The following is a 12978-nucleotide window of genomic DNA, read 5'->3' as shown; positions in this document are numbered from 1 at the left end:
GTAGGTGGCATAGAGCCAATAATGAAAGCTGACAGGGATCAGGCAAGCATCTGTGTTAAACTGATTTGAAAATTAACGAGGAGCCTTTTTCCCTGTTAGGCTCATTATTTTTTTAATTAATTAATTTATTTTTATTGGAGTATAATTGTGTACAAGATTGCATTAGTCTCTGCTGTACAGTGAAGTGAATCAGCTATACGTATACATATATCCCCTCCCTCTTGGGCCTCCATCCCACCCCACTCCACCCCGATCCCACCCATCTAGGTTGTCACAGAGCACCGAGCTGAGCTACCTGTGCTTCATAGCAGGTTCCCACTAGCTATCTATTTTACACATGGTAGTGTATTTATGTCAAGCCTAATCTTCCAATTCATCCCACCCTCCTCTTCACCACTGTGTCCACAAGTCCATTCTCTACATCTGCGTCTCTATTCCTGCCCTGCAAACAGGTCCATCTGTACCATTTTTCTAGATTCCACATACATGCATTAATATACGATATTTGTTTTTCTCTTTCTGACTTACTTCACTACGTATGACAGACTCTAGGTCCATCCACATATCTAAAAATGACCCAGTTTTGTTCCTTTTTAAGGCTGAGTAATATTCCATTTTATATATGTACAACATCTTTATCCATTCATCTGTCGATGGGCCTTTAGGTTATTCTGTGATCTGGCTATTGTAAGTAGTGCTGCAATGAACATTGGGGTGCATGTGTTTTTTGAATTACAGTTTTCTCTGGGTATATGCTCAGTAGTGGGATTGCTGGGTCATATGGTAATTCTATTTTTAGGTTTTCTTTGTTTGTTTGTTTGTTTGTTTTGGTGGGGTTTTTTGTGGTACACAGGCCTCTCACTGTTGTGGCCTCTCCTATTGCAGAGCACAGGCTCCGGAAGCGCAGGCTCAGCAACCATGGCTCACGGGCGCAGCCACTCTGTGGCATGTGGGATCTTCCCGGACCGGGGCACGAACCCGTGTCCCCTGCATTGGCAGGCAGACTCTCAACAACTGCGCCACCAGGGAAGCCCCTATTTTTAGGTTTTTAAGGAACCTCCATAATGTGCTCCATAGTGGCTGTATCAATTTACATTCCCACCAACAGTGCAAGAGGGTTCCCTTTTCTCCACAACCTCTCCAGCATTTGTTGTTTGTGGATTTTCTGATGATACCCATTCCAACTGGTGTGAGGTGATACCTCATTGTAGTTTTGATTTGCATTTCCCTAGTAATTAGTGATGTTGAGCAGCTTTTCATGTGCTTCATGGCCATCTGTATGTCTTCTTTGAAGAAATGTCTATTTAGGTCTTCTGCCCATTTTTTGATTGGGCTGAATGAAATGTTTTGAGCTGAGTGAATATTGAGCTGAATGAAATGTTTATGTATTTTGGAGATTAATCCTTTGTCCGCTGATTCATTTGCAAATATTTTCTCCCATTCTAAGGGTTGTCTTTTCATCTTGTTTATAGTTTCCTTTGCTGTGCAAATGCTTTTAAGTTTCATTAGGTCCCATTTGTTTATTTTTATTTTTATTTCCATTACTCTAGGAGGTGGGTCAAAAAAGGTCTTGCTGTGATTTATGTCAGTGTTCTTCCTATGTTTTCCTCTAAGAGTTTTATAGTGTCCGGTCTTACATTTAGGTCTTTAATCCATTTTGAGTTTATCTTTGTGAATGGTGTTGGGGAGTGTTCTAATTTCATTCTTTTATATGTAGCTGTTCAGTTTTCCCAGCACCGCTTATCAAAGAGACTGCATTTTCTCCACTATATATTCTTGCCTCCTTTTTCATAGATTAGGTGACCATAGGTGCGTGTGTTTTATCTCTGGACTTCCTATCTTGTTCCATTGATCTGTATTTCTGTTTTCCTGCCAGTACCATGCTGTCTTGGAATACTGTTGCTTTATAGTATAGTCTGAAGTCAGGGAGCCTGATTCCTCCAGCTCCATTTTTCTATCTCAAGATTGCTTTGGCTATTCGTGGTCTTTTGTGTTTCCATACAAATTGTAAAATTTTTTGTTCTCATTCTGTGGAAAGTGCCATTGGTAATTTGATAGGGATTGTATTGAATCTGTAGATTGCTTTGGGTAGTATAGTCATTTTCACAATATTGATTCTTCCAATCCAAGAACATGGTCTATCTCTCCATCTGTTTGTGTCATCTTTGATTTCTTTCATTAGTGTCTTATAGTTTTCCGAGTACAGGTCTTTTGCCTCCTTAGGTAGGTTTATTCCTAGGTATATTAATCTTTCTGTTGCAATAGTAAATGGGAGTGTTTCCTTAATTTCTCTTTCTGATCTTTTGTTTTTAGTGTATAGGAATGCAAGAGATTTCTGTGCATCAATTCTGTATCCTGAAATTTTACCAAATTCATTGATGAGTTCTAGTAGTTTTCTGGTAGCATCTTTAGGATTTTCTATGTATAATGTCATGTCATCTGCAAACAGTGACAGTTTAACTTCTTCTTTTCCAGTTTTTATTTCTTTTTCTCCTCTGATTGCCATAGCTAGGACTTCCAAAACTATCTTGAATAAAAGGGGAGAGAGTGGATATCCTTGTCTTGTTCCTGATCTTAGAGGAAATGCTTTCAGATTTTCACCATTGCAAATGATGTTTGTTGTGGGTTTGTCATATATGGTCTTTCTTATGTTGACCTAGTTTCCCTCATTGACCACTTTCTGGAGAGTTTTTAACATAGATGGTTGTTGGATTTTGTTAAAAGCTTTTTCTACATCTATCGAGATGATCATAATGGTTTTTATTCTTTAATTTGTTAATATGGCTTATCATATTGATTGATTTGTGTGTATTTAAAAATTCTTGCATCCCTGGGATAAATCTCACTTGATCATGGTGTATGATTCCTTTAATGTGTTGTTGGATTTTGTTTGCTAGTATTTTATTGAGGATTTTCCCATCTATGTTCATCAGTGATACTGGTCTGTAATTTTCTTTTTTTGTAGTATCTGTCTGGTTTTTGTATCAGGGTAATTGTGGCCTCATAGAATGAGCTTGGGAGTTTTCCTTCAGCTGCAATTTTTTGGAAGAGTTTAAGAAGGATGGTTGTTAGCCCTTCTCTAAATGTTTGATAGAATTCGCCTGTGAAGCCATCTGGTCTTGGACTTTCTTTCGTTGGAAGATTTTCAATGGCAGTTTCAATTTCACTACTTGTGATGTTTGCTCATATTTTGTATTTCTTCCTGGTTCAGTCTTGGAAGGTTATACCTTTCTAAGAATTTGTCCATTTCTTCCAGGTTGTCCATTTTATTGGCATGTAATTGCTTGTAGTAATTTCTTATGATCCTTTGTATTTCTGAAGTGTCCTTTATAATTTCTCCTTTTTCATTTCAAATTTTATTGATTTGAATCCTCTCCCCTTTTTTCTTGATGTGTCTGGCTAAAGGTTTATCAATTTTGTTTATCTTCGCAAAGAACCAGCTTTTATTTTCATTGATTTTTTGCAATTGTTTTCTTCATTTCTATTTCATTTATTTATTGCTTTGATTTTTATGTGTTCTTTCCTTCTACTAACTTTGGGTTTTGTTTGTTCTTCTTTCTCTAGTTGCTTTAAGTGTAAGGTTAGGTTGTTTATTTGAGATCTTTCTTGTTTCTTGAGGTAGGATTAAATTGCTATAAACTTCCCTCTTAGAACTGCTTTTGCTGCACCCCATATGTTTTGGGTTGTTGTGTTTTTGTTGTCATTTGTTTCTATGTATTTTTTTGATTTCCTCTTTGATTTCTTCAGTGATCTCTTGGTTATTTAGTAGCATATTGTTTAGCCTCCATGTGTTTATGTTTTTTACAGTTTTTTTTCCTGTAATTGATTTCTAATCTCATAGTGTTTGTTGTTGTCAGAAAAGATGTTTGACATGATTTCAATTTTCTTAAATTTACTAAGGCTTGATTGTGACCCAGGATGTAATCTATCCTAGAGAATGTTTCATGTCCACTTGAGAAGAAAGTGTATTCTAATGCTTTTAGATGGAACGTCCTATAAATATCAATTAAGTCCATCTGGTCTAATGTGTCTTTTAAGGTTTGTGTTTCCTTATTAATTTTCTGTCTGAATGATCTATCCATTGGTGTAAAGTGGAGTGTTAAAGTCTCCCACTATTATTGTGTTACTGTTGATTTCCCCTTTTATGGCTGTCAGCATTTGCCTTATGTATTGAGGCTCTCCTCTGTTGGGTGCATAAATATTTACAATTGTTATGTTTTTCTTGGACTGATCCCTTGATCATTATGTAGCATCCTTTCTTGTCTCTTGTAATGGTTATTTTAAAGTCTGTCTTATCTGATATGAGTATTGCTAGTCCAACTTTCTTTTGATTCCCATTTGCATGGAAAATCTTTTTCCATCCCCTCACTTTCAGTCTGTATGTGTTCCTAAATCTGAAGTGGACAGAATATATACGAGTCTTGGTTTTGTGTCTATCCAGCTAGTCTGTGTCTTTTGGTTGGGGCATTTAATCCACTTACATTTAAGGTAACTATCAATATGTATGTTCCTAGTACCATTTTCTTAATTGTTTTGGGCTTGTTTTTATAGGTCTTTTTCGTCTCTTGTGTTTCCCACCTAGAGAATTTCCTTTAGCATTTGTTTTAAAGCTGGTTTTGTGGTGTTGAATTCTCTTAGCTTTTGCTTGTCTGTAATGCTTTTGATTTCTCCATCGAATAGGAATGAGATCCTTGCTGGGTAGAGTAATCTTGGTTGTAGCTTTTTCCCCTTCATCGCTTTAAATATGTCCTGCCACTCCCTTCTGGCTTGCAGAGTTTCTGCTGAAAAGTCAGCTGATAACCTTATGGGGATTCCTTTGTATGTTATTTGTGCCTTTTCCCTTGCAGCTTTTAATATTTTTTCTTTGTATTTAATTTTTGTTAGTTTGATTAACATGTGTCTCAGCATGTTTCTCCTTGGGTTTATCCTGTATGGGACTGTCTGTGCTTCCTGGACTTGATTGACTATTTCCTTTCCCATGTTAGGGAAATTTTTGACTATAATCTCTTCAAATATTTTCTCAGGCCCATTCCCTTTCTCTTCTTCTTCTGGGACCCCTATAATTCAAATGTTGGTGTGTTTCACATTGTCCCAGAGCTGAGACTGTCCTCATTTCTTTTTATTCTTTTTTCTTTATTTTGCTCCACAGTTTTATCCACCATTATATCTTCCAGCTCACTTATTGTTTCTTCTGTCTCAGTTATTCTGCTATTGTTTCCTTCTAGTGTATTTTTCATTTCAGTTATTGTGTTGTTCATCACTGTTTGTTTGTTCTTTAGTTCTTCGAGGTCCTTGTTAAACATTTCTTGTATCTTCTTGAGCAGTGCCTCCATGCTATTTCCGAGATCTTGGATCATCTTTACTATCATTACTCTGAATTCTTTTTTGGGTAGATTGCCTATTTCCTCTTCATTTATTTGACCTTGTGGGATTTTACCTTGCTCCTTCATCTGCAACGTATTTCTCTGTTGTCTCATTTTGTCTAACCTACTCTATGTTCTCCTTTCTGCAGGCTGCTGAGTCATGGTTCCTCTTGCTTCTGTTGTCTGCCCCCTCATGAGTGAGGTTGGTTCAGGGGTCTGTGTAGGCTTCCTGATGTGAGGGACTTGTGCCCATGCTCTGGTGGGTGGAGCTGAGTCTTTTCCCGCTGATGGGCAGGGCCACATCAGGTGGTGTGATTTCAGGTGTCAGTGAGCTTAGTATGAGTTTAGGTGGCCTGTCTGCTGATGGGTGGGGCTGTGTTCCTGTCTTGCTTGTTGTTTGGCCTGATGCGTCCAGCACTGGAGTTTGCAGGCCATTGAGTGGAGTTGGTTCTTGATGTCGAGATGAGGACCTCCAGGAGACCTCACATTGATTAATATTCCCTGGGACCTGAAGTTCTCTGTTAGTCCAGTGGCTTGGACCCTACAATCCCACCACAGATACTCAGGCAGAAAGAAAAGAAAAAAAAAAAGCAACAAACAGAAAGGAGCAGAACAATAACAAAGAATAAAAAATGAAATAAAATTAGAAAAATAAAAAATATATTAAGAAAAATAACAATAAAATTGGAACAACAACAAAACAAAACAGAGCCACAACAGCAAAAAAAAAGAAAAGAAAGAAAATTTTAAAATAAAAAATAAATTAAAAGATAAGAATAAAAAAATAAAAATAAAATAAAATAATAAAAGATAAAAAAAATTTAAACTCCCTGGTGCCTCCTGTATAAGTGTCCTTGCCCCCACAGTGAGCTACAGCCAACCAACACCTGCCTCCTCAGTAGGCCTCCAAGACCTCTAGGTGGGTTTCTGCAACCACTGTGTCAGCTCCACCTCTGCATGTGTTTCTCTCACCAGCATCTATTCCTGAAGTTGGACTGGAGCACATGTGTCTGCACAGGACAGCTGAGACACAGGCCTCCACAGGCATACCTGCAGGGGCTGGTGAAACCAGACTAGGACTGCGAGGGGGACAGCCTTCAGCCCGCCGGGACCCACATGGCCAGAGACCCTGTCAGGGGCATCACTCGGGCTGCCAGTTCCCACAAAGCCAGAGGAGGCTTTGGTGGGGGTGAGGCTCAGGCCCAGGACCACTCTGCCAGAAGAGGGTTTGTCGGGGTGGTGTGTGGGCTCTTGGGACCTGTACAGCTAACAGCAGCTTTGTGGGGGCTGGTACTCAGGTCCACCAGGACCCATGTGGCTGGAAGAGGCCCCAGCTGGTGCGGGACTCAGGCCTGGGACCCACGCAGCTGGAGGGGGCCCAGGGGGCAGGGCTCCAGCTGGAAGAGGCCTTGTGGGAGTGGGGCTCAGACCTGGGACTCATGTGGCTGGAAGTGGCCTTAGTGCGGCGGGGGGAGGGGTGGTGTTCAGGCCCTGATCTCCATCAGGCTCACCAGGGCCCGAGTGGGCAGGGGAGATGCTGGCTGCATCCTCTCAGATCCCCCAGTCCCCCAAAAGTCCCTCTCCATCCCCGCTGATACCCCACCATGAGTGGGCCCTTCCAATCATGGGAACTTCTCCTCTCCCCCAGCGCCACCTCAGGGGTGCTGGTCCTGTCCCACCTCCACTTTTCTTCCCCTCATCCCACCTGGTCATGCACGGATTCCTCCCATCCCCTAGGATGTTCGAGGTCCCCCACCAGCTCCTAGTAGGTGCTCTACTTGTGAGGAGATGCGAACTCCACATCCTCTTACTCCACCATCTTGACTCTGCCCCTGCATTCTGTAATAACTTTAAAACTTTAACTTTTATAATCTATAAAAATATTGCATCACTATTTCTGTACACCTGAAACTAATATTTATAATATTGTAAATCAACTATACTTCAATAAAAAAAATTTTTTAAAGAAACATATAAACCTAATTTTGTTGTCAGTGATGGTATAATCAGCAGAGAGGAACTATTTCAAGTAACACAAAAACGTAGTAATTTGGAACTCTGCATCCTGTACCCCAAGGACAAGAAGAACTGTAAAAACAGTGAAGTTTTCTGGTTGGTGTCATTGCCATACTGAGGTCATTCTTTGCATATTCTAAGTCAAATGAGTAATTATGTTAGTGTCATTGAAACCTGAGATTTCTGGCAAAGTTGAAAGAAGATGTTGATATGAGATGATTAGAGTAAAAACCTTACAGCTTAAGATTTGAACTGGAAGTATAATTTGAACTGGAAGTATAATTATCCTGATGTATTTTATCCTTAGTGGGGGAAAAAACTCCTCTTATCTCTGTCTCCTAAAAGGACCAAGAAACTGACTAATCCTATAACATGACTAATGAGAATTGTGGCCTCTAGATAACATTTCCAACTAAAGGAACCAAGAATCTTTGGAGGAATGCCTGGTTCCAGGCCTGAAGCAGGAAATGTGAAAGATGAACCTGAAACATCTTTCCATACAGAATAGAAGGATGCTACCAAACACTATTGGGATTGTGCCAAAAATACACATAAAATCATAAGAGGAATCTGAAATATAATTGAAACCACAATGAAATATTATATCCACAAGACTGCCAAAAATTAAAAATCAGACAAAAACAAGCATAGGCTAAGTTGTGGAACAATGGAAAAAACTCACAAAGTGCTCGTGGGAGAGTAAATGGGAACAAACACTTTGAACAGAGTTAAGCATACCTAGTATGTCAAACGTGCATGCTCTATCACCTAACAATTCCAACCCTCAAGTTTTTACTCCAGAGAAGCTCTTGTACTCCAGCACGTACCACAATGTTCAGAGCAGAATGATTTGTAAGGGTTGGGGGAATGTGGAAGAAAATTAGAAACAACTCAAAGACAATTGCAAAGAATGAATAAATATGTTTTGGAATATTCACACAATACAATATCAGACGACAAGGAAAACAAATTAACTACAGCTATTACAACTGCATGCATTAGCATGAATTAATCTCAAAAACATAGTGACCAAAGAATTCAAGTTGCAGAAGAAATCATACAAAATGATTTCATTCATGTATTATTTTTGAGATAATTCATATACCATAGAATTCACCCCTTTAAAGTGAATTCAGAGGTTTTAGAATATTCAGTAGTGCAATCATCACCACTACCTAATCTCAGGACATTTATATCAGCCCCAAAAGAAACTATACCCCTTAGAAGTCACTCTTCATTGGGGAAATATTTATTCAAATCCTTTAACCATTTTTAGATTGGGTTGTCATTTCACTGTTGAGTTGTAAGAGTTCTTTATATATTCTGGAGACTAGTTTCATACATGATTTGCAAATATTGGGTTGTCTTTTTTTTTTCCTTTGAAGCACAAAAGTTTTTAATTTTTAAAAATTTATTTATTTTATTTATTTTTGGCTGCATTGGGTCTTCATTGCTGCTCGCGGGCTTTCTCTAGTTGTGGCGAGCAGGGGCTACTCTTTGTTGTGGTGCGCAGGCTTCTCATTGTGGTGGCTTCTCTTGTTGTGGAGCTCAGGCTCTAGGCACGTGGGCTTCAGTACTTGTGGCGGGCATGCTCAATAGTTGTGGCTCGTGGGCTCTAGAGCACAGGCTCAGTAGTTGTGGTGCACAGGCTTAGTTGCTCCGCAGCATGTGGAATCTTCCCAGACCAGGGCTCAAACCTGTGTTCCCTGCATTGGTAGACGGATTCTTAACCTCTGTGCCACCAGGGAAGCCCCAAAGTTTTTAATTTTGATAAAATCCAGGTAATCTATTTTTATCCTTGGTCGCTTGTGCTTTAAAAGATGTCTTATCTAAGTTAATTATTGCCTAATCTAAGGTCATGAAGATATTTACCTATGTCTCTTCCCAACGGTTTTTGTAGTTTTAGCTTTCACATTTAGATTTTTTTATTCATTTTGAGTTAACTGTATATGGTGTGTGGTAGAGGTTCAACTTTTCTTTTACTTGTACATATTCAGTGGTCTAGCACCATTTGCTGGAGACAATTATTTTCCCTATTGAGGTGTCTTGGCACCTTTGTTCAAAATCAATTGAACAATGTAAGAGTTTATTTCTAGGCTCTCAATTTAATTCCATTGATCTATATGCTTTCCTTATGCCAGTACCACACTGTGTTGATTACTGTAGCTTTGTAATAAGTTTTGAAATCAGGACGTTTGAGCCTTCCAAATTCGTTCTTTTTCAAGATTAGCTGTTGGGGTCCCTTAGGTTTCTGTATGAATTTTTAAGATAAGTTTGTAAATTTCTGAAACAAACAAAAAGCCAATGGGATTTTGTGAGGGACTGCATTGACTCTGTAGATCAATTTTGGGACTATTGCCATCCTAACAGTATCAAGTTTTTCAATCCATAAAAATGAAATGTCTTTCCATTTACTTAGGTCTTTTTTCAATGTTTTATAGTTTTCAGTGTACAAGTCTTGCATTTCTTTTGTTAAATTTATTCCTAAGTATTTTATTGCTTAATGCTATTGTAAATGAAATTGTTTTCTTAATTTGGAATTGTTCATGGCTAGTGAGTAGAAATACAATTGATTTTTGTATACTGATCTTATTATCCTGTAATCTTGCTGAACTTACCTGTTAACTGTAACAGCTTCTACGATTTTTTATGTACAAGATATGTCATCTCCAAATATAGTTTTACTTTTTCCTCTCCAATTTCACTGTTATCTGATTCATCAGCATACAATTGTTCTTGGTATTCCATAATAATCCTTTTTATTCTGTAGGGGTGGTAGTAATGCATCCTTTTCATTTCTGATTTTAGTAAATTGAGTGGCTTTTTTTCTGTACAGTATGGTTAAAGGCCCATCAATTTTGCTGATCTTTCCAAAGAACAACAAATGCCATATGGTTTTACAAACAATAAAAAATGCCTTTTATTTCATTTTCTTGCCTAATTTCCCTGGCTAGAACGTCTAGGAGAATGTTGAATAGAAGTGGTAAGAGTGGACATATTTTTTTTCTTCCTGATCTTAGGGGGAAAGTCTTCAATCCTTCACCATTAAGTAGGATGTTAGCTGTGGGTTCTTTGTAAATGCCTTTATCAGGTTGAGGAAGTTCTCTTCCATTCCTAGTTTGGCAAGTGGGTTTTTGTTATTTTTAAATGAAGCAGTGTAGAATTTTGTCAAATACCTTTTCCATGTCTAATGTGATAATCCTGTCATTTTGTCCTTTAAACTACTGATATAGTGTATTACATTAATTGGGGATATTAAGCCAAGCTTGCATTCCTGGGATAAGTCCCATTTGGTCATAGTGTCTGATCTTTTAATATTTTGCTGGATTATTTTGCTAGTTTTTTAAAGAATTTTGCATCTATATTCATAAGTGATGTTTGTGTGTGGTTTTCTTTCCTTGTGATAGCTTTGCCTGGTTTTGATATTAGGGTAATATTGACCTCATAGAATGAGTTAATAAGTGTTCCTTCTTCAGGTTTTTGGAAGTTTGTGAAGAATTGATATTCTTCTTAGAACTCCGCCAGTGAAGCCATCTGGGCCGGGGCTTTTCTTTCCATAGTTGTTTTTTTGTTTGTTTGTTTGTTTTTTCGGTACACGGGCCTCTCACTGTTGTGGCCTCTCCAGTTGCGGAGAACAGGCTCTGGACGCGCAGGCTCAGCAGCCATGGCTCACAGGCCCAGCCACTCCACGGCATGTGGGATCTTCCCAGACCGGGGCACGAACCCGTGTCCCCTGCATCGGCAGGCGGACTCTCAACCACTGCGCCACCAGGGAAGCCCCCATAGGTTTTTTTTTTTTTCATTACTAATTCAACCTCTTTACTTGTTTTAAGTTTATTAAATTTTTTCTATTTCTTCTTGAGTCGGTTTTGGTATTATGTGTCTTTCTAGGTATTTGTCTATGTTATTTAATTCATTAGCATAGTATTCCATAACCCTTCTGTAAAGTTAGTAGTAATGTCCCCCTTTAATTCCTGATTTTAGTAATTTGAGTGTTCCTTGATCAATTTTGATCTTTCCAAAGAACTAACTTTTGTTTTGCTCCTTTCTCAATTGTGTTCCTTTTCTCCATTTCGTTATTTTCTTTCTTCTACTTGCTTTGGGTTTACTTTGCTCTTTGTTTTCCAGTGTCTTAAATTGGAAGGTTAGGTTTTCTGTTTTTGTTTTAATAAATCTATGTATTTATAGCTATAAATTTCCCTTTAAGCAGTTTTTGCTGCATCCCACCAGGTTTGGTATGTCTTTTCATTTATTTCAAAGTATTTTCTAATTTCTCTTTTGAGTTTTTAGACCCATTGGTTTTAGGAGTGTATTGTTTAATTTCCACATATTTCCAAAGTTCTCAACTTTACATCTAACTTCATTATGATTGGAGAATATACTCTGTATGATTTTAGTTCTTTTAAATTTTGAAGCTTGTTTTATGATGTAGCCTGTGGAATATTGAATAACGTCCCACGTGCACTTGAGAAGAATGTGTATTCTGATGTTTTTACGTGCTCTACACGTTAGGTCTAGTTGCCTTAGTGTTGTTAAAGTCTCTTATTTTGTTGATCTGCCCAGTTGTTCTATCCACTGAGAGCAGGGTATTAGTGTCCAACTGTCATTGTTGAATTGTCCGTCATTCCCTTCCAGTCAGTTTTTGTTTCATATAGCTTGGGGTTCCTTATCATTGGTGTTGCTCATCATTTCAGACTGTGCCCTTCTAATAACATATTTTGTTTTCAAGTCTATTTTATCTATTAGTATAGCCACTCCAACTTTCTGATAGTTTATTTGCATCCTTTTCCATTCTTTTACTTTCACTATTTGTATCTTTAAAATTAAAGTGTCTCCTGTACACAGCATATAGTTGGATCATGTTTATTTTTATCCAGTCTGATCCCTTACTTTTTGACTGGATTAATCCATTCACATTTAATGTTATTATTGGACCTATGCCTACCATTTAACTTGTTTGTGTCTCATGTCTTTTCTGTTCCTTTATTCTTTATTTACTTTTTGCATTGACTATTTTCTAGTGTAACATTCTTTCATAATTTTTGCAATTTCATAATTGAGTTCACAGCTGAAAAAGTAGACTCAAATATCCGAATTGCTCCAAATATACTTTTCCCATAACTGAATCAACTACTCAAAAAATCATTAAAACATTTTTTTGGATCCCTATCAACAAAAATGTTTTTATATGAACCTATTTAACATTTTAGCAAAAAGTTATCAATTTCTCTCCAAGTAAAGAACTTTTCTGCTCAAGTACTAATTCTTGTGTCAACTCTAGATTAAATCAAATTCAAAGGGAGGGGTATTTGCATAATTTCAAAAGCAACTCTAAGCTTATTCAATATCAACTAAGTGTTTTTCAAATTTTCCTGGTAGCTTTTGCAGCAAATTTACAAAATGCTAATTCCAATGAAAATTTATGTCAGAAACTATGCAAAATCAGCATTTCTTGATCCGTATCATGATGCTTCAATTTCAACTAAACTTTTGTACCTACCTGTGAAGGTGACAAGCTTTTCCTTTCCTTGGGAGTTTTAATTTTGGTTTACTCATATACAGTGTGGTATCAGCAAGAAAGTGTGTATTACACTGACAT

The sequence above is a fragment of the Mesoplodon bidens genome (assembly GCF_964165515.1).
Source record: "Mesoplodon bidens genome assembly, chromosome: 4".
Classification (NCBI taxonomy): domain Eukaryota; kingdom Metazoa; phylum Chordata; class Mammalia; order Artiodactyla; family Ziphiidae; genus Mesoplodon; species Mesoplodon bidens.
The sequence above is the reverse complement of the archived record's forward strand: the minus strand, read 5'-3'. Positions refer to the sequence as shown.